General features: G+C 38.0%; 1 pseudogene; it reads right to left on the reverse strand.

The window, feature by feature from the left end:
- Positions 1-4,834: 4,834 nt before the first annotated feature.
- On the reverse strand, positions 4,835-20,066 carry LOC112722048 (inositol transporter 4-like; annotated as a pseudogene).
- Positions 20,067-23,242: the final 3,176 nt, after the last annotated feature.

A 23,242-nucleotide genomic window follows, 5' to 3' on the forward strand; every position in this document is an offset into this window, starting at 1 on the left:
CTAAAAATATGCATTGCACATGATATTTTTTTGTGAATTTTTTCAGTTAAATAATAAATTTTTTTTTCATCAAAATTTTTCTCTTCATTATAGTATTATTTTCGGTTCAAATCGTTTAAGAGAGATCTTTTTGCCTCCCATTTATTTACAAAGGAAGAAAAAAAAGAATACTAATCCCCCACCAAAACCTTTGGCTGGTGTTGGTTTAAATGGGAAAGATTTGGTTTAGTATTGACCACTAGCTATTATTAAATCATTATGAGAAAAATGGTCTGTCGTCACACTTTTTTTTGCTACGCTTCAAAACCGTGGTTGTATGTCCACTTTTCGGCACATTTTAAAAGCGTGGCTATAGGATTATACATACAGCCACGCTTAAAAATATGACAATAGATAAAAGCGTGGCAAAAAAGTGTGCCAATAGATCGAGAAATGCATCGCGATAGAATAATCGACACACTTGCAGATATGACCCTTTCAAAAGCGTGCTGGTAGCTCAAAAAACGTAGCAAAAAGCTATCACTATGTTTTTTCAACTTTTCGTCATGCTTTAAAAGTGTAGCAAAATCGTAGTTTTCTTGTAGTGAATTCAGGAGATGCTTTAAACTTTTTAATTTGTAGCTCAGTGTATTCTTGAGTGAGCCTATACCACTTATTCTTTTGAACATTTTTTCAAGTTTGAACTTAAACTCTCTTATTATGATCCCCAAAATATGCCTAGCCCATTCATGCTACTTACTTTCTATTTATATATCTCGCTCTTGTAATCAATTCCTAAAGTCAAGGTGCTCTTATCACTCATTTAGTTATTTTGATTTTCTCTGCTCCTATATGAGCATTTGAAAGGGGCATTTTCTCCGTCGCCTAAATTTCTTAGCTGCTAGGGTGTGTCAAGATTGTGGCATTGTCTTAGAAGGTAAAGGTGAAGGTGAAGATATAACACCTGAAACAGATTTTTGAGTCTAGTAAATAATAATAACATTTTTGGTAATGACAAACATGATTTTAGTTGGGTTGAAAGCCCAAAAGTGTTTTGATGGTTTAGTGTTGCAAGCCCAAATATGATTGAACAGCTCAAACAGAGGAAACCAAGTATCTGAGCCATAGCTACTTGGACCAAGCCTCTAGTTCAGCCCATTGCCATTCTTGAAAGGAAGAACATCTTCCTGCTAGTGGTGCTGTGTTACTTCGGGTAAACCACAAAGGAGAAATAAGGTTTCACTTTTTGACTAAGCATCAAAGAAGAAAAAAGTGTTTTACTTTTTCATCAAGCACCACATCAGAAGAAAAAAAAGCAAATCAAGGAAGCTATGTCAAATCAAAATTAACATGCACAAATTAGGTATAATCATAAGAGAAAAGGTAAATTGTTTCTATTAACATGCAAGTCAATTACTTTCTGATTTCTCCTTCCCTCTGCACAACTATTTCGAGTAATATGAAAAAAGTGGTGGCTACTTTACTTTACCTTGAATTAACGACTAATATTGAAACTTAGGGTCAAAGCACAAGGTTAATGGTTTTGATTTATCAAACCCATTAAGGACTTGTTAACAATGAAGCTGCTTTGCCTAACTCTGATTCTAAATTCCTGATTTTTTGGTCTGATGGAAGAAAAAGAAAGGAACCTTATCTAGCTCAAGATTCAAGAAGCTGACTTTGTAAAGAAGCCCTAGGTGGGAAAACAGAACTCAATACAAAAAGAAAAATCATCTTCATTTTTTCTCAAGGAGAGAGAACCCAAAATCAAAGAAGAGAGAAACCTCACAAATCAAAGTTTGAAGTCTTGAAAGCATTGTACTTACATAAAAGGGATCATTATGTCAAGATGAATAGCTACATTTGAGAGTTCAAAATCTTGGTTAAGCTTATAGGGTTTGAGTTATTCAACATCATCTCCTTCATGGTTTATTATTGAAAATTCTGGATGTTTGTTGTATCTTTCTTTGTTTGTATTCAGTGGTAAAAGGCATAAAAGTGAGACATTGAGAAAAAGCTATTTAGAGAAAAGGCAAAGAGAGGTATTTGGAGAGAAAAACCAAGATTTATGTCATGTATCTTTTGATTATATTTTTGTTTTGTATATGTACCTGAGAGGTATTCGTTACTAAGTTTGGTGAGCACTTAGTGGCTGAAAATCTAGGGAGTAAACCTAGTCAAATCTAGCTTGGGTAAAAACTGGGTTTGTCCCAAATAGGATTGGGCTGAATCCTAGAAAAATTTGTGTATGTAATACTTGAAAAGATAGTGAAAATTCTACCATTGTTGTGGTGGAGACTGGATGTAGTTTGCATTGCACAAAGCAGCTGAACCAGGATACATAACTGTGTCATCTTCTTCTTCCCTATTCTAATTCTGTGTTTCACGAGTTATGAGACAAAATAAAATTGTCTCCTGCATAATTAATCTTGCAGTCTAAATAGAAGCAAAGTTTCATTTTCTGGTTTGAAGATTTATTAATCAAGATTAAAAGAATGCCATAGATTCAACCCCCCTTCTCTAGGCCATCAAGAACCTTCAATTGGTATCAGAGCTTAGTACTCAATGATCAAGCTTCACAGCTTGGAGTAAAGGTCCAATGGCTAATAACTTGGGTGCAAACTATGTGGCCTACACTCTTACTGAGGGTCAATCAAACAACATGCTTCCTTTCTTCAATGGGAAGAACTACACCTACTGGAAGGAAAGAATGCGGATCTTTGTTCAATCCACTGATTACAGTATATGGAAAATTATTGTGAATGATCCTCAAGTACCTACCAAGACAAGTGCTGAAGGACTGATGACTCCTAAAGAAGAAACTGAATGGAATGATAAAGACAAAAAGAATGTGGAGTTAAATGCCAAAGCCATCGACAAGATGTACTGTGCTATCAGTTTTGAGGAATATTGATTCAGCGACCAACAAAAATATAAGGTGATAAAACAGTTGGTCGCTAAAATGCTAATTTTAACATTAGCGACTGATTTTCGCAAACAACATAAAAAATAAACTAAAAAATTGTTAGTCTCTAAGTTAGTGGCTAATGATAAAAAAATTAGCGACCGATTCAGCGACTAACGAAAATATAAGGTCATAAAGTAGTTAGTCGCTAAAATCAGGTATTAAATTTGTCATTAGTGACTAATTTAGCGACCGACATAAAAATTAAACTCAATGATATAAATACTCTCACATCCAAAATTGGGGTTTCAGTTTCAGAAAAACACAAGACACACACTCTTCCTCTCCCTCTCTCGTTTAACCACTCTCACTCTCTTTCTCACCGCTGCTCACCAATCACTCACCGCTCTCTAGCTGATTGCTCGTCGTTGCTGCTCATCGCTTGTCACCTCCACTCGCTCCTCTCTATTCGCCGCCCGCTCCTCTCCGCTCGCCGCTCGCTCGTTGTTGCTCCTCTCTCCTCACCATTGCTCTCTCTTCTCCGATTGTCGTTGATGCGTGAGCATCTTTTCTATATTTTTTTATTATTTTAGATATGAATTATTGAGTTTTATTTAGATGCTAGCTTTTGAAGCCTATTTGGATGCTACTTTGAGGCGCATTGTGGTTTTATTTATTTCAAAAAAATCTAGGCGAGTTTGGCAGAGTTCGTGCAAAAGAAAAAGGAAAAAAAATTGATGCTGCAAAGCTAGCGCCAAACGCCTTGTAACGTGTGCAAGCCCTCTGTGAAGTTGGCGCCAAACACACGACCTGGCATTTAGTGCCAGATTCTTCGTAAATTGTGCCAGAGCCACACGCTAGTGGCGCTAAATGCTGAGCTGGAAGTTTAGTGCCAGGAAGACAGTAAACCCACAATCCTTCTCTGCCCCAACAGCGCTAAACGCCAAGCCTGGTGTTTAGCGCATATATATATAAGGGCTTTCTTTCTTTCATGCGTATAACCCATATTTGGCTTGCTTTCTTTCTTTCTTTACTATCTATCTATATATAAGGGCTTTCAGCCACTTTTTTTTCTTTTTTTTGAATAATAATAATAATAACAATAATAATAGTAATAATAATAATTAAATTTTTTATCTTTTTTGACATATTTTATTATAATAAAATTTTTTTAAAAAGTCTAATGGATTTTAAATTCAAAGTATCATAAAATTTAATTTAATTACTTTTAAAAAAATAATTTTTTTTAAATAAAATTATCAATAAATATAATAAATTGTAAATCACTTATTATTTAATTTTCAAAAAGTCGGGTTGTTATAGTATAATTCGTCACTGACTTATTGTAAAATAAAATTAATTATTTAAAGATGATGTTCTGTGATTTTTTACCAACAAGTTTTTTTATTTGTAGTAATCAATTAGCTATTATTAATATTTTTAATGGTGTAAAATTACATCTAATAGTGTAGAATTATTCATTTTTTGTTGTTGGTCAGATTTTAATAAAACTGCTGGCTCTTTAGACTTTTTCATAAAGGAAAAGTCTAGGGACTAGCAACTTTATTAAATTCTGGCCAGCATGTAACCAGCAAAGAAAAGTGAGTCATTGGATAAAATCTCACACTAATCTCACACCATTAAATTTATTATTGATGGCTATTTGATGGCTACAAATCACAAAAGTTGCTGGCCCTTAACACTCCTCTTTCATAAAAGTATTCATACAAAATGCATCTTTTCTAATTTAATGTGTTGGATACAAATCTGACACACATGGAGAAATTCTTTATGGCTCTGTCAGCATGGATTTTGAAAAAGAGATCGGACGCACTGAAACAACAATTATATTTGTCTCCTCCTTTAATTTCTATTCCTCAAAGAGAAAATCGTCCAATTCTCGATCTATATGAAAAGATAACCAACTTCAGCTTCATCATATCATATTATTTATTTACTAGTACTTGCTTTTTCTTCGTCTGTCTTTGAATTGGTGCAATCGCAAGGGTTGAAACCTTTCTGAAGCAACTTCTCAACCTCTTCAAACTGAAGCCCTTTGGTCTCTGGTACCAATAGATAGATGGCAACGAGCTCAATTGTGAAAAACCCAACAAAGAGGAGGAATGTTCCTGCAGCCCCAAGTGCATGGATGAGTGACAAGAATGTCAAACTCACTATGAGATTAGCACACCAGTTTGAAACTGCTGCTATGCCTCCACAAATTCCCCTGAATCTCAATGGTAAATCTCTGAGTTCAAAACCCAAGGCACTGATCCCATTCCAGGAGAGTAGGCTAGGATATATAGTCCCAACACTATAACTGCAAGCACTCCAATTTTGCTTGGGCATCCATCAGAAAACCACACGTGCTTTTGCTCACCGCACACCGCTTTGATTTCCTTTGCTTCCGCCAGGCATGCTCCCGGAGATGCTGCATCATGTTCATTGATTATGTTAGATTAGATTAGACTAATACATAGATATATATTAGTTGAAAGAGATGGAAGTGATGAACTTACATTGCCCCCAGTGCTGGCACAGAAGGCATATTCAGCTTTCAAACATTTCATGCAGTTCCATGAAGAGACATTAGGGGCATCAAGATAAGCCTGGCATGTAGCGTTAGCACCGAAGCTGAGGGTGTCAACGTTGTCAATTGGAGGAGCGGTGGTAGCTGCTTGATAGAAAACTCCGATTAGAGTGAGGAGGCAAACGATGATTGCAATAAGGGATAGGAGCATGAGCTTTCTCCTTCCATATTTATCGATGCAAAGCATGCTGAGGATAGATCCAACGGCGTTGAGACCAGATGTGACGAGGGAGAGTGCAAGTGCGGTAGATTTTGATGCAATGCCGGCAAACTGAACAATGGTTGGGCTGTAATACATGACGGTGTTGATGCCAACGAATTGTTGAGCGACTTGAGCAGTCACGCCTGCATACAATCCTCTTTGAACAACAATGTTGCTAAAAGAAGCCTTCATTTTCTCTCCAAGAGTTCGACCAATCAACCCTTCCTCTTGCTTCTCTTGTTCTACAGCTTCTCTCATCGCTTTTATCTCCCCTTCAATCTCGTCTGCTCTATAAATCTTTTCCAGGATTTTCCTTGACTCATTTTCTTTCCCTTGGTTGTACAACCACCTCGGTGACTCAGGAAGGGTCAGCATTAAAACGAACTGAACCACCGCCAGAAGTCCGGCCACCTCAAGCATCCAACGCCACGTTCCAGGAGTCTGTATCTTATGTTAAATAGTTTAGTCAGATATGTTAAATTAACTAATCTTTTTTAGTTATTATCCGAGTAGATATATATACCTTGGTGAATGCGAGGTTGATAAGGTAGGAGAGGAACTAGCTGATGAGCGGATAATTTATACGCTTTTTGGCATTGTTTTTACATAATTTTTAGTATAATTTAGTTAGTTTTTAGTATATTTTCATTAGTTTTTAAATAAAAATCACATTTCTGGACTTTACTATGAGTTTGTGTATTTTTCTGTGATTTTATGTATTTTCTGGCTGAAATTGAGGGACTTGAGCAAAAATCAGATTCAGAGGTTGAAGAAGGACTGCAGATGCTGTTGGATTCTGACCTCCCTGCACTCAAAGTAGAATTTCTGGATCTAAAATAGTCCAAATGACGCGATCTCAATTGCATTGGAAAGTAGACATCCAGGGCTTTCTAGCAATATATAATAGTCCATACTTTGCCCGAGTTTAGACGATACAAACTGGTGTTTAACGCCAGTTCTCTGCTCTATTCTGGAGTTAAATGCTAGAAACAGGTTGCAAAGCAGAGTTAAATGCCAGAAACAGGTTACAAATAGGTGTTTAACTCCAAGAAAGACCTCTACACGTGAAAGCTTCAATGCTCCGCCCAAGCACACACCAAGTGGGCCCCGGAAGTGGATTTCTGCATCATTTACTTAATTCTGTAAACCCTAGTAACTAGTTTAGTATAAATAGGACTTTTTACTATGATCTTTGGATGATCTAGGGATCATCTTTGGAACATTTTTCCTTAGACTTGGGGGCTGGCCATTTGGCCATGCCTGGACCTTATTCTTATGTATTTTCAATTGTAGAGTTTCTAAACACCATATATTAAGGTGTGGAGCTCTGCTGTTCCTCATGAATTAATGCAAAGTACTATTGTTTCTCTATTCAACTCAAGCCTATTTCTTCTCTAAGATATACACTCGTTCTTCAACCTGACGAATATGATGATCCGTGACACTCATCATCATTCTCACCTATGAACGCGTGCCTGACAACCACTTCCGTTCTACTTGCAATAGCTTGAGTGCGTATCTCTTAGCCTTCTGGTTCATGACGCATGGTTGCCTCGCCTGACAACCGAGCCTTCCATTCTATGAGATCAGAGTCTTCGTGGTATAGGCTAGTATTATTGGCGGCCATTCTTGAGATCCGGAAAGTCTAAACCTTGTCTGTGGTATTCCGAGTAGGATCTGGGAAGGGATGGCTGTGACGAGCTTCAAACTGGCGAGTGCTGGGCATAGTGACAGATGCAAAAGGATTACTGAATCCTATTCCAGTATGATCGAGAACCGATAGATGATTAGCTGTGCGGTGACAGCGCATTTTGGACCATTTTCACTGAGAGGACGGGATGTAGCCATTGACAACGGTGATGCCCAACATAAGCTTACCATAGAAAGGAGTATGAATGATTGGATGAAGGCAGTAGGAAAGCAGAGATTCAGAAGGAATAAAGCATTTCCATACGCTTATTTGAAATTCTCACCAATGAATTACATAAGTATCTCTATCCTATTTTACGTTTTATTTATCTTTTAATTATTAAAACTCTATAACCATTTGAATCTGCCTGACTGAGATTTACAAGGTGACCATAGCTTGCTTCAAACTGACAATCTCCATGGGATCGACCCTTACTCACATAAGGTTTGTTACTTGGACGACCCAGTGCACTTGCTGGTTAGTTGTGCGAGATCGTGAAGAAGAACTAAGATCATGAACGTGCGTATTAAGTTTTCAGCGCCGTTACCAAGGAATGAACGATCACGATTTCTGTGCACCAAGTTTTTGACGCCGTTGCCGGGGAATGAACGATCACGATTTCTGCGCACCAAGTTTTTGGCGCCGTTGCCGGGGATTGTTCGAGTTTGGACAACTGACGGTTCATCTTGTTGCTCAGATTAGGTAATTTTATTTTAATTTTAATCTTTTTATTTTTATTATTCTTATTTTCGAAAAAAAACTTTTCAAAAATAAATTATTCTATGTTCTTCAAAATTTTTAAGAATGAATTCTAGAGTTTCATGAGATATGTTGAATCCTGGCTAGCTGTGAAGCCATGTCTAGTCCTTTGGACCGAGGTTTCAACTATCATTAGAGAAGAGCTTCTTTGTCTTTCTCAGCAATTTAGCTTTTGTATGTAATGATCTGCTAAAGCTTGGCTGGCTATTGGCCATGTCTAGTGTTTTGGACCGGAGCTTTCACTAAAAGCTTGGCTGGCTAGTAAGCCATGTCTAATTCCTGGACCAGAGTTTTAGACTAACATTGCATGATTCCTGGAATTCTTATTAAAAATTTTGAAATCCTTATTTTTCTTTTTCCAATTAATTTTCGAAAAATTACAAAAATTTTAATAAAATCATAAAAACAAAAAAATTTGATGTTTCTTGTTTGAGTCTTGTGTCAATTTTTAAGTTTAGTGTCAATTGCATGTGTTTTAACTTCCCTTTAATTTTCGAAAATTCATCATGTGTTCTTCATGATCTTCAAGTTGTTCTTGATGAATTTCCTTGTTTGATCTTTGCATTTTCATGTTTTGCATCTTTTCTTGTTTTTCATATGCATTCTTGCATTCATAGTGTCTAAAAATTAAAAATTTCTAAGTTTGGTGTCTTGCATTTTTTCTTTTCCTGAAAATTTTTCAAAAATAAGTTCTTGATGTTCATCATGATCTTCAAAGTGTTCTTGGTGTTCATCTTGACATTCATAGTGTTCTTGCATGCATCATTTGTTTTGATCCAAAATTTTCATGCATTGAGTCTTTTTGATGTTTTTCTCTTTCTTCATTAAAAATTCAAAAATAAAAAATATCTTTCTTTTATTTCACTCATAAATTTTCGAAAATTTGAGTTGACTTTTTTAAAACTTTTTAAAATTTAGTTGTTTCTTATGAGTCAAATCAAATTTTCAACTTAAAAATTCTATCTTTTTCAAATCTTTTTCAAAAATAAAATCTTTTTCATTTTTTCTTTCATTATTTCAAAATTTTCAAAATTAATGCTAACAATTAATGTGATTGATTCAAAAATTTTAAGTTTATTACTTGCCTAGTAAGAAAGGTTCAATCTTTAAATTTTAAATCATATCTTTTTAGTTTCTTATTAGTCAAGTAATCAACTTTGATTTCAAAAATCAAATCTTTTTAAATTTCTTTTTCAAATCTTTTTCAAAATAAATTTCAATCACATCTTTTTCAAAATCAATTTCAAAATCTTTTCTAACTTCTTATCATTTCAAAAAATAATTTTCAAATCTTTTTCAATTAACTACTTGACTTTTTGTTTGATTCTTATCTTTTTCAAAACTACCTAACTAATTTCCTCTCTTCAATTTTTGAAAATCACCTTCCTCTTTTTCAAAATTCTTTTAATTAACTAATTGTTTCATATTTTAATTTTAATTTTATTTCTTCTCTCTATTTTCAAATTTTAACTTTAATTTAAAAATAAAAACAAAACTATTCTTCTTTTCTTTTCAATTATTTTTGAAAATTCTTCTCTCTCACCTCCTTCTAATTATTTATTTATCTACTAACACTTCTCTTCTTCTTAAAAATTCGAACCCTCTCCCTCTTTCTGTGTTCGAATTTCTTTTCTTCTTCTACTCACATAAAGGAATCTCTATACTGTGACATAGAGGATTCCTCTTCTTTTCTGTTTTCTTCTTTTTCTCATGAGCAGGAACAAGGATAAGAACATTCTTGTTGAAGCTGATCCTGAACCTGAAAGGACTCTGAAGAGAAAGCTTAGAGAAGCTAAAGCACAACTCTCTGGAGAAAATCTGACAGAAATTTTCGAAAAAGAAGGAGACATGGCCGAAAATAATAACAATGCAAAGAAGATGCTTGGTGACTTTACTGCACCAAACTCCAACTTTCATGGAAGAAGCATCTCAATCCCTGCCATTGGAGCAAATAATTTTGAGCTAAAGCCTCAATTAGTTTCTCTGATGCAACAGAACTGCAAGTTTCATGGACTTCCATCAGAATATCCTTTTCCGTTCTTAACTGAATTCTTGCAGATCTGTGATACTGTTAAGACCAATGGGGTTGATCCCGAGGTCTATAGGCTTATGCTTTTCCCGTTTGCTGTAAGAGACAGAGCTAAAATATGGTTGGATTCTCAACCTAAAGATAGCCTGAACTCTTGGGATAAGCTGGTCACGACTTTCTTAGCCAAGTTCTTTCCTCCTCAAAAGCTTAGTAAGCTTAGAGTGGATGTTCAAACCTTCAGACAGAAAGAAGGTGAATCCCTCTATGAAGCTTGGGAGAGATACACGCAACTGACCAAAAAGTGTCCTTCTGACATGCTTTCAGAATGGACCATCCTGGATATATTCTATGATGGTCTGTCTGAATTATCTAAGATGTCATTGTACCATTCTGTAGGTGGATCCATTCACCTAAAGAAATCGCCTGCAGAAGCTCAGGAACTCATTGACATGGTTGCAAATAACTAGTTCATGTACACTTCTGAAAGGAATCCTGTGAGTAATGGGACGCCTCTGAGGAAGGGAGTTCTTGAAATTGATGCTCTGATTGCCATATTGGCTCAGAATAAAATATTGACTCAGCAAGTCAATATGATCTTTCAGAGTCTGAATGGATTGAAGGAATCATCCAACAGTACTATAGAGGCATCTTCTGAAGAAGAAGCTTATGATCCTGAGAACCCTGCAATAGCAGAGGTGAATTACATGGGTGAATCCTATGGAAACACCTATAATCTCTCATGGAGAAATCATCCAAATTTCTCATGGAAGGATCAACAATAGCCTCAACAAGGCTTTAATAATGGTGGAAGAAATAGGTTTAGCAATAGCAAGCCTTTTTCATCATCCACTCAGCAACAGACAGAGAATTCTGAGCAGAATCCATCTAGCTTAGCAAATATAGTCTCTGATCTATCTAAGGCCACTCTAAGTTTCATGAATAAAACAAGGTCCTCTATTAGAAATTTGGAGGCATAAGTGGGCCAGCTGAGTAAAAGGGTCACTGAAACTCCTCCTAGTACTCTCCCAAGCAATACAGAAGAAAATCCAAAGAGAGAGTGCAAGGCCATTGATTTGACCATCATGGCCGAACCTACAAGGGAGGAGGAGGACGTGAATCCTAGTGAGGAAGACCTCCTGGGACGTTCAGTGACCAATAAGGAGTTTTTCTTTGAGGAACCAAAGGAATCTGAGGCTCAACTAGAGACCATAGAGATTCCATTGAACCTCCTTCTGCCCTTCATGAGCTCTGATGAGTATTCTTCCTCTGAAGAAGATAAAGACGTTACTAAGTACCTTGGTGCAATCATGAAGCTGAATGCCAAATTATTTGGTAATGAGACTTGGGAAGATGAACCTCCCTTGCTCACCAATGAACTAAATGCATTGGATAGGCAGAAATTACCTCAAAAGAAACAGGATCATGGTAAATTCCTAATTCCCTATAACATAGGCACCATGACCTTTGAGAAGGCTCTGTGTGACCTGGGGTCAGGAATAAACTTAATGCCACTCTCTGTAATGGAGAAACTTGGGATCTTTGAGTACAAGCTGCCAGAATCTCATTAGAGATGGCAGATAACTCAAGAAAATAGGCTTATGGACTGGTATAGGACGTGTTAGTAAAGGTCAAAGGCCTTTACATCCCTGCTGATTTCATAATCCTAGACACTGGGAAGAATGAGGATGAATCCATCATCCTAGGAAGACCCTTCCTAGCCACAGCAAAAGCTGTGATTGATGTGGACAGAGGAGAGTTAGTCCTTCAACTGAATGAGGACAACCTTGTGTTTAAAACTCAAGGTTCTCCTTCTGTAACCATGGAGAGGAAGCATGAAAAGCTTCTCTCACTGCAGAGTCAACCAAAGCCCCCACAGTCAAACTCTAAGTTTGGTGTTGGGAGGCCACAACCAAACTCTAAGTTTGGTGTTGGGAGGTCCCAACAATGCTCTGAACATCTATGAGGCTCCATGAGAGCTCACTGTCAAGCTATTGATATTAAAAAAATGCTTGTTGGGAGGCAACCCAATGTTATTTAATTTTATTTTTATTGTTATTTCGTGTTTTATTAGGTTGATGATCATGTGGAGTCACAAAAACTACTAAAAAATCAAAAACAGAATGAAAAATAGCACACCCTGGAGGAGGAGCATTCTGGCGTTTAAACGCCAGAAACAAGCATCTGTCTGGCGTTTAACGCCAGAAAGAAGCATCAAGCTGGCGTTAAACGCCAGAAACAAGCACCATTCTTGCGTTTAACACCAGAACAGAGCATGGAGTTGGCGTTAAACGCCAGAAACAAGCAGCAAGCTGGCGTTTAACGCCAGAAATGCATGCTAAGGGCGTTTTACACGCCTAATTGGAGCAAGAATGTTAAGTCCTTGACCCCACTGGATCTGTGGACCCCACAAGATCTCCACCTACCTTCTTCTCTCCTCTTCACACCTTTTCATAACTCTCTTACACAAATACCTTTTACCAATCACCTCAATCACTTTTCCCCATCACCTCTTCACTACTCACATTCATCATCTCTTCCCCAAAAACCCCACCTACCTCTAAAATTCAAACTCTTTTCCCTCCCAAACCCACCCACACATGGCCGAACTACTCACCTCCCTCCATCTCCTCCATTTTCTTCTTCTTCTACTACTTTCTTTCTTCTTTTGCTCGAGGACGAGCAAACCTTTTAAGTTTGGTGTGGTAAATTTTGTTTTTTCATAACCATTTATGGCACCTAAGGCCGGAGAAACCTCTAGAAATAGGAAAGGGAAGGCAATTGCTTCCACCTCTGAGCCATGGGAGATGGAGAGATTCATCTCAAAGGTCCATCAAGACCACTTCTATGAAGTTGTGGCCAAGAAGAAAGTGATCCCTGAGGTTCCTTTCAAGCTAAAAAAGAATGAGTATCTGGAGATCCGACTTGAGATCCAAAGAAGAGGTTGGGAAGTTCTCACCAACCCCATTCAACAAGTCGGGATCTTAATGGTTCAAGAGTTCTATGTAAATGCATGGATCACTAGGAACCATGATCAAAGTGTGAACCCAAATCCAAAGCATTGGCTTACCATGGTTCGGGAGAAATACTTAGATTTCAGTCCGAAAAATGTAAGGCTGGCGTTCAACTTGCCAATGATGCAAGAAAATGCACGCCCCTACACTAGAAGGGTCAACTTTGGTCAAAGGTTGGACCAAGTCCTTATGGACATATGTGTAGAAGGAGCTCAATGGAAAGTTGACTCAAGAGGCAAGCCGATTCAATTGAGAAGACCGGACCTTAAGCCTGTAGCTAGAGGATGGTTGGAGTTTATTCAACGCTCAATTATTCCTACTAGCAACCGGTCTGAAGTTACTATAGACCAGGTCATCATGATCCACAGTATCATGATTTGAGATTATACCTCAAGAACTCTACAAGGTGGCTGACAAGTCCTCTACTTTGGCAAGGTTAGCCTTTCCTCACCTCATTTATCACCTCTGCAATTCGGCTGGAATTGACATAGAGGGAGACATCCTCATTGAAGAGGACAGGCCCATCACTAAGAAGAGGATGGAGCAAACAAGAGATCATGGATCTCAACAAGAGCATGAGAAAATTCCTCACCATGAAATCCATGAGATGCCTCAAGGGATGCACTTCCCTCCACAAAACTATTGGGAGCAAATCAACACTTCCCTGTGAGAATTAAGTTCTAACATGGGACAACTAAGGATGGAGCACCAAGAGCACTCCATCATCCTCCATGAGATTAGAGAAGATCAAAGAGCTATGAGGGAGGAACAACAAAGACAAGGAAGAGACATAGAGGAGCTCAAGAGCACCATTGGTTCTTCAAGAAGAGGAAGACGCCACCCTCACTAAGGTGGACCCGTTCCTTAATCTCCTTGTTATTATTTTTCTATTTTTCGTTTACTATGCTTTATGTTTTGTCTATGTTTGTGTCTTCATTACATGATCATTAGTGTTTAAGTGTCCATGTCTTAAGGCTATGAATGTCCTATCAATCCATCACCTCTCTTAAATGAAAAATATTTTAATTACAAAAGAACAAGAAGTACATGAATTTCGAATTCATCCTTGAAATTAGTTTAATTATTTTGATGTGGTGACAATACTTTTTATTTTCTGAATGAATGCTTGAACAGTGCATATGTCTTTTGATATTGTTGTTTATGAATGTTAAATATGTTGGCTCTTGAAGAATGATGAAAAAGGAGAAATGTTATTTGATAATCTGAAAAATCATAAAATTGATTCTTGAAGCAAGAAAAAGCAGTGAATACAAAAGCTTGCGAAAAAAAAGAAAAGAAAAAATGGCGAAAAAAAAAGAGAAAGAAAAAGAGAAAGCAAGCAGAAAAAGCCAAAAGCTCTTTAAACCAAAAGGCAAGAGCAAAAAGCCAATAGCCCTTAAAACCAAAAGGCAAGGGTAATAAAAAGGATCCAAGGCTTTGAGCATCAGTGGATAGGAGGGCCTAAAGGAATAAAATCCTGGCCTAAGCGGCTAAACCAAGCTGTCCCTAACCATGTGCTTGTGGCGTGAAGGTGTCAAGTGAAAACTTGAGACTGAGCGGTTAAAGTCAAGTTCCAAAGCAAAAAAAAAAAAAAAGAAGAGTGTGCTTAAGAACCCTGGACACCTCTAATTGGGGACTTTAGCAAAGCTGAGTCACAATCTGAAAAGGTTCACCCAGTTATGTGTCTGTGGCATTTATGTATCCGGTGGTAATACTGGAAAACAAAGTGCTTAGGGCCACAGCCAAGACTTATAAAGTAACTGTGTTCAAGAATCAACATATTGAACTAGGAGAATCAATAACACTATCTGAATTCTGAGTTCCTATAGATGCCAATCATTCTGAACTTCAATGGATAAAGTGAGATGCCAAAACTATTCAAGAGGCAAAAAGCTACTAGTCCCGCTCATCTAGTTGGAGCTAAGTTTCATTGATATTTTGGAATTTATAGTATATTCTCTTATTTTTATCCTATTTTATTTTTATTTGCTTGGGGACAAGCAACAATTTAAGTTTGGTGTTGTGATGAGCGGATAATTTATACGCTTTTTGGCATTGTTTTTACATAGTTTTTAGTATGATTTAGTTAGTTTTTAGTATATTTTCATTAGTTTTTAAATAAAAATCACATTTCTGGACTTTACTATGAGTTTGTGTGTTTTTCTGTGATTTCAGGTATTTTCTGGCTGAAATTGAAGGACTTGAGCAAAAATCAGATTCAGAGGTTGAAGAAGGACTGCAGATGCTGTTGGATTCTGACCTCCCTGCACTAAAAGTAGATTTTCAGGAGCTACAGAAGTCCAAATGGTGCGCTCTCAATTGCATTGGAAAGTAGACATCCAGGGATTTCCATAAATATATAATAGTCCATACTTTGTTCGAGTTTAGATGATGCAAACTGGCGTTCAACGCCAGCTCTCTGCCCTATTCTAGAGTTAAACGCCAGAAATAGGTTACAAACTGGCGTTTAACTCCAAGAAAGACCTCTACACGTGAAAGCTTCAATGCTCAGCCCAATCACACACAAAGTGGGCCCTGGAAGTGCATTTTTGCATCATTTACTTAATTCTGTAAATCCTAGTAACTAGTTTAGTATAAATAGGACTTTTTACTATGATCTTTGGATGATCTAGGGATCATCTTTGGAACGTTTTTCCTTAAACTTGGGGCCTGGCCATTCGGCCATGCCTGGACCTTATTCTTATGTATTTTCAATGGTAGAGTTTCTACACACCATAGATTAAGGTGTGGAACTCTGCTGTTCCTCTTGAATTAATGCAAAGTACTATTGTTTTTCTATTCAACTCAAGCCTATTTCTTCTCTAAGATATACACTCGTTCTTCAACCTGACGAATATGATGATCTGTGACACTCATCATCATTCTCACCTATGAACGCGTGCCTGACAACCACTTCTGTTCTACTTGCAATAGCTTGAGTGCGTATCTCTTAGCCTTTTGGTTCATGACGCATGGTTGCCTCGCCTGACAACCGAGCCTTCCATTCCATGAGATCAGAGTCTTCGTGGTATAGGCTAGAATTATTGGCGCCCATTCTTGAGATCCAGAAAGTCTAAACCTTGTCTGTGGTATTCCGAGTAGGATCTGGTGGGAAGGGATGGCTGTGACGAGCTTCAAACTCGCGAGTGCTGGGAGTAGTGACAAACGCAAAAGGATTACTGAATCCTATTTCAGTATGATCGAGAACCGACAGATGATTAGCCGTGCGGTGACAGTGCATTTTGAACCATTTTCACTGAGAGGACAGGATGTAGCCATTGACAACGGTGATGCCCAACATAAGCTTGCCATAGAAAGGAGTATGAATGATTGGATGAAGGCAGTAGGAAAGCAGAGATTCAGAAGGAACAAAGCATCTCCATACGCTTATCTGAAATTCTCACCAATGAATTACATAAGTATCTCTATCCTATTTTACGTTTTATTTATCTTTTAATTATTAAAACTCTATAACCATTTGAATCCGCCTGACTGAGATTTACAAGGTGACCATAGCTTGCTTCAAGCTGACAATCTCCGTGGGATCGACCCTTACTCACGTAAGGTTTATTACTTGGACGACCCAGTGCACTTGCTGGTTAGTTGTGCGAGATCGTGAAGAAGAACTAAGATTATGAACGTGCGTATTAAGTTTTCAGCGCCATTACCAAGGAATGAACAATCACGATTTCTGCGCACCACTAGCCAAAGGTGATGAGGAGACCAGTGATACAAACGAGAGCTCCTCTAATAGCAGCTGGAGAGGCTTCTGAGATATAGAGAGGGGAAGTCATGGAAACTATGCCAACTCCAAAAGCAACCAAAATTCTTCCAACGACGAGGACCCAAGGAGCAGGGGCAATAGCCATGACTTACAATGACTTCCTGCAACCATAATTTCTTACCAACTTCTACAAAGTCTTTGCGAATGTAAAGCAAGGCTCCTGATATAACACCGGTATCGTAGCCGAAGAGGAGACCTCCAATTCCGGCCGATAGAGGAAGCGCATGATATAAGGGGAACTGGTTGCTCTTTTCTAAAATTCCGTGAACTCTTGCTTACTCGCTGCCTCCGGCCCTCCTTCCATTCTTACGGATCACCTTATTTATTTAATGTCAATCCTGATGATGATTTCTAGCTTTCCTCTACCACTTGCACTCCACGCTAAAAATATTATTATTCCATCCATCATTATTTATTTATGCATGCATGTAATCTCATGCATTTTATAAAGTGAAATTATAAAGTGAAATTTAATCACGACAACAATTAATCAATAATATTTATTCTTTCATATCCCGATCTTAACATCTTATCAGAAAGGTAATTATTATTGTTTTTAATTAACTATATAGAGTTGTGATCAGCACAATACAAAAACAATTAGGAATATATCCTATTGTATCATTATTATTTATTTATATATAAAAAAATACACTCCAAAAAAATTGAGTTAAATTAAACAGATAAAATATGTTACGTACTTATACTAAAAAACTGAGAGAAAATGAACTTTGTTATGGAACTACAATACTCTGATGTTATGCTTTTACAGGAGGTCTTTTAGATCAGTTGTGTGGTATTATACTCCCTTTTATCTCAAAAGTCCAACATTATTGTCTTGTATTTGGGTTCAAACTCTATGTTTTTTCTCCTTTATATATAAATCTTTCACATTAATGGCAGCTAATATATTCATATCTTTAACAAACAAGACACTAAAATTTGCCTTTGTTATATCCAACTGTCTTAACCATAAACTAGTTTTCTTAATCCTATCCAATTTCATGTTTTTTTTCTTTTTTTTTTCTTTGTTAAAATTGATCTGTCTTTTTATGTATCTTATCTATTTATAATTTGAGTAAAGCTAAGTTCTCTAAAAAAATAATAAAATAAAATAAAAAATAAGAATAAATAGCTGCTTATTTTTTATTTTAACCAATATATAAAAGTAAAACCCGTAAGTTTTGTGATTTTACTATTATTTTATTCGAAAAGACAAATAAAATTGTGCTGGTGGTACACTTTTAAGGGACCATATCACTTTAATATTTTAATTTAAAAATTTTTAACTTTTTATTATATTTTTTTTTTGGATTTGGCTCTAGACCAGGCAACCAACCCGGCCCAAAGCAACAGAAGCTATTAGTTCCCCACCCAACCCATTCTGTAGCCCGCCCCGGAAGTGACCCGCCCCGGTTCACCTCAGTTTGATCTTCTTCCTCCTTCACGCAGAGATCTTCACGTCTATGCTCTTCATCCTCAGCTATGGTGCATGTCCCTAGATCCAAGCTCCTTCTTTCCCCGATGCCATTGCCATCCCTAATCCTGAGGAATTCCTCTCGATTTTGGCCTTTGCTGCGCCTCTCTGCTGATTTTCCTTCCGGACCTGCCTCACCAATCCTCCCGCCATACACCTTTGCATGCACCACTTCACATTCGTTGGGCTTCCATCGGAACTGCCATGAATCCCCTGGCGCATCCCTATTCTGCCGATAGCTACCCCATCCTTGTTCTAACGCAATCTGCGACACTGCCCGATCGGCTGAGCCTCCTCCTCGGTCCCTGTCTCCTATAACAATGGCTTCGTTGTGGTTGATAATGGCTAGTTGGTGAACTTCTGTGGGTTGATTCTGCTCCTTATCTTTCGCTGGTGGCTTATCTCGGGTTTCTGTTTTCGCCCTCCCATGTAATCTCTCCTCCCTTCACAATTCTTGGTGGGTTGTTGTGTCGAGAACCATGTTAACTTGAATCTGCATACCTTGATGCTGTATACCTTAAACATGCTGAATTGTTGCGAAACTTGCTTCTATTCTGATAGTATTCCTAACTAGAGCAGGCGGATTCATTGTCCACTGTCTCCCTAGGTCATTCCCCGCTGCCATCGCTGTCAGTTGGTGAGCTAGCTTATTGCCATCCCTTGGAGTCCAAGTAGCTCCTACATCTGGAGTCTCTTCCAGCAATTAGATAATGTCACGGAAGATTGCATCCACTTCCGCTATAGGCATTTTTGACTTGATTACCTGAACCAGAGGTAAGCAGTCTGTTTTAATTATGCACTTGGGTATTTGTAGATTCTTTATGAGTATGAGTGCCTCCCTGTATGCCTGAGCTTCAGCTGTTAATGCTGATATTGTCTTGAATGTTGCTGTAGTCCCAGTGATGACTTTTCCTTGCATTCCCTGACTACCATTGCTAGAGCAGTCGTACCTGTATCCTTGTGAAAAGCTGCGTCTGTGTTCACCTTCAACCTATTCCTTGGCGGAGGTCTCCAGGTAATTCTCTTTCTCTCAACTCTCTTTACTGTTTCTGATTTGTTTTCTGTACTAGATTCCTGTGTTGCTTTCTAAAATTCTGCTGTTAGACACTCTGATTGGATTATTACCTTTAGTGGGCTGATTTTTTATTGTTGGAATATATGCTGATTCCTTGCTTTCCAAATGCACCAACACACACATCCGAGATTGCATAATATATTCGCTTGTTCATTCCCTGTTTCACTCCTTATTCTTCTAATTTTATCTATCATCCACTCTCCAAAAGATCTGACATTAGAGGCCGTAGGCACCATTTGAATGCTGGATCCGAACCACACTGCTCTAGTCCACGGACACAATAAAAGCGCATGTTCAATTGTTTCTTCCTCTCTCTGGCATATGCTGCATGTGGGTGTCTTTGTAATTTTTTGCTGATATAGGTTCGTATTTACTGGCAGAATTTTGTGCACTGCTTTCCATAAAAACATTCTAATCTTTTGAGGCACCGGTAGTTTCCAAATAGCCTCCCAAACCTCCCTCCAATCCTGACTAGTCGAAGCTTTGCAGATTCTTCCCTCTTCCCTTGAGTCTTTCTCTTCCTTCGCTGCATGATAACCGGTTTTAACAGAGTACTGCTCATCATTTTTGTACGGCCAAACAAAGAAGTCCTTTTGATTGATCAGGCTTATGGGGGGTTTTAGTTATTAGATCGGCTACATCTCCTGGAAATATGTCCATGATTTTGTTTCTGTCCCAACCCTCCCCTTTTCTTATCAGCTCACTCACTCTTCTAATACCGCCTACTCCGCCTCTCCTTAATTTTCTTGTCCCAGCCACCCAATTATCTTCGCAAATGTCTACCTCCGCTCCATTCCCTATACTCCATCTTCCCTTCCTTCTAAGAAATTCCCTTCCTTCTAGCAGGCTTTTCCATATCCACGATGTGTTTCTTCCTACTCCCGCCTCCCATAGGCTGCAATTCGGGTAATAAATGGCCTTTAGTGTTCGAACCCATATAGCATCCTCCTCCTTTAACAACCTCCATGCTTGTTTAGCCAAGTGTGCTATGTTTTGGCATTCTAAATCCTTGAACCCCAATCCTCCATTTATTTTGCTCCTTGTCATTTTTGTCCAACTCTTCCAGTGAATGCTTGTTTCCTTTCCATTGTTTTTCCACCAGAATCTGGCTATTGCTGCTTCAATTCTCTTACAAAAGGATTTAGGGAATTTAATGATATTCATGGCATAGACAGGAATTGCCTGTATTACTGCTTTTATCAAAACCTCCTTTCAGGCTTGATTTAATAGTTTCTCTTTCCATCCTTGCATCTTGTCAAGCATTTTCTCCTGTATCCACTCCAATGCCTTATTCTTGGATCTTCCCCATCTCGCTGGGAGTCCTAGGTATCTTCTCGGATCCTCCCATGAATTCATTCCAGTGATCTCCTCAATGTTCACCCTCCTTTGTATTGGTACCTGCCTTCCAAAAATCAGCCCGGACTTGTCCGTGTTAATTCTCTGTCCTAATGCCTCTGTATATTTGTTTATAATCTAGATAAGTTGATAAATCTCATCTTCTTGCGCCCCTGCAAAAATAATACAATCGTCAACGAATAAGAGGTGAATAATAACCGGTGCTGATAGAGTAAGCCTAATTCCGGAAATGAGATTTTCCCTCCTCGCCTTTTCCATGAGGATAGTAAAACTCTCAGCAGCCAAAATAAATAAATAGAGCGATAGGGGATCTCCCTGCCTGAGCCCTCTTTGTGGATAAATCTTGGTTGATAACTTACCATTTATTTTGAATCTATAACTAGCACTTTTCACACAGCTCATCTCAATCTGACCCACTCTTTGCTAAAACCAAATTCTTCCATTACCCTTTGTATAAAATTCCATTCCAGCCTATCATATGCCTTGTTCATATCCAACTTGATGGCCATGTCATTGCTTCCATGATTTCCTTTTCTGTTTAATTTATGAAAAGCTTCCTGTACTATTACTATATTATCTTGTATGAGTCTACCTTTTACAAAGACACTTTGAACCGGAGAAATAATAGTATCTAATACTTTCCTTAACCTCCCCACCAAGACCCTCGTAACAATATTGTACATGAAACTGCAACAGCTTATAGGTCTAAGTTGATTCAGGCTTTCCGGCTAACTCGTTTTAGGTATCAACACAACCGCTATTTCTCCCAAGTCCCCCGGTAAGCTGCCTTCTCTAAAAATTTGTTTGACTACCCCACACACTTCTTTACTCAAAATATCCCAGTGTTGTTGAAAAAATATTCCATTTAATCCATCTGGGCCTGGAGCTTTTAAACCCCCCATGCTAAACACCGTTTCTTTAATTTCCTCATCCGTGATGTTTGCCATTAACTCCTCATTCATCTCTCTTGTAACTCTCTTAGGATTTTCTGTTACGCACTCTTCCAGGTTCCTATCTCCGTCTGAAGTAAAGAGCTTAGTGAAATGTCTTTCTACCAATCTCATAATATTTGCTTCCCCCTGTATCCACTTTCCAGTCTCATCTCTCAGTTTGTCAATTCTATTCCTAATTCTTCTCTGAATAGTTGTTGCATGAAAGAAGGCTGTATTTTTATCACCCCACTTTAACTATTTCAGCCTTGATCTTTACCCCCAATATTTCTCTTCTTGTTTCCAAAGCTCTGATATTTGGTTTTTCAAATCTCTTTCCCTTTTCTGCTCCTATTCCGTCATACCTTCCTCTTGAATTAGGTGTAGCTCTCTTTTCTTCCTTTCTATTTCTTTATCTACTCTCTTGAACTTCCTGCTACTCCATTCCATCAGCTCTCTTTTGCATCTGATCCTCTTTTTTGTGAATTGATTCCAACAATTTCCATTTCCTTCATCTATTTGCCATCTCCTCTTGATCACTTCTTTGCACTCCTCATGTTCTGCCCAATAGGCCTCAAATCTGAACTCCTTTTTCATCCGAACCCGCCACTGTGTATCTAAAATTAAGGCATAATGATCTGAACTCACAGCCGGAGAGGCTCTTAATGTGACATCCTGGTATATTTGCAGCCACTTCTAATTCACTAACACTCTATCTAGTCTTTTCCTAGTGATAACGTTATTTCTAGGATTACTAAACCATGTATATTTACTGCCTTTAAGATCAACATCTATTAAACCATTATCATCTATAAACCTTCTGAAAGTTTCTAAATAAATTCTTGGTTGTGGATGAATGCCTACCTTCTCATCTTGACTTAAAATATCATTGAAGTCTCCCAAATAAGCTTGAGGTACATCCTTACACATGTTGCTTACCGTAAGCTCCTGCCACAGTTTCCTTCGCTTTTGGAAAACTGGATTCTCGTACATGAAAACTCCCTGCCAATTTGAATCGTTGTTAATATTAATATTTGCTTTAATGTAATTATCACACCACTCGTAAACCTGGATATTAGTATTAGATTTCCATAACAAACATAGACCACCGGACAAGCCCCGGGGTTCCACGTAAAACATATAGTCAAAATTAAGCTTTCTTCTTACCCTATTCATTTTTTCCTTACTAGCCATAGTTTCCATTAAGTACACTATTAGCGGCTTTGCTTTTTTACATAGTTCGTATAACTCAGAAATTATCGGGGCAGCCGCTATTCCCCGACAATTCTAGCTGATAATACTCATGACTGAGGTAGGGGCATGTTAAGGCCCGCCTCCTCAGCCATTTGTAATCCCCTACTCTGACTAGACACTTGCACGGCTAACTCATACTCCCCTGTATTCAACGCTGTATTACCATTCCTCAATTTCTTGTGCTCATTGTCCTCTAGTTCCT

This window comes from Arachis hypogaea, chromosome 11 (assembly GCF_003086295.3).
Source record: "Arachis hypogaea cultivar Tifrunner chromosome 11, arahy.Tifrunner.gnm2.J5K5, whole genome shotgun sequence".
NCBI lineage: Eukaryota > Viridiplantae > Streptophyta > Magnoliopsida > Fabales > Fabaceae > Arachis > Arachis hypogaea.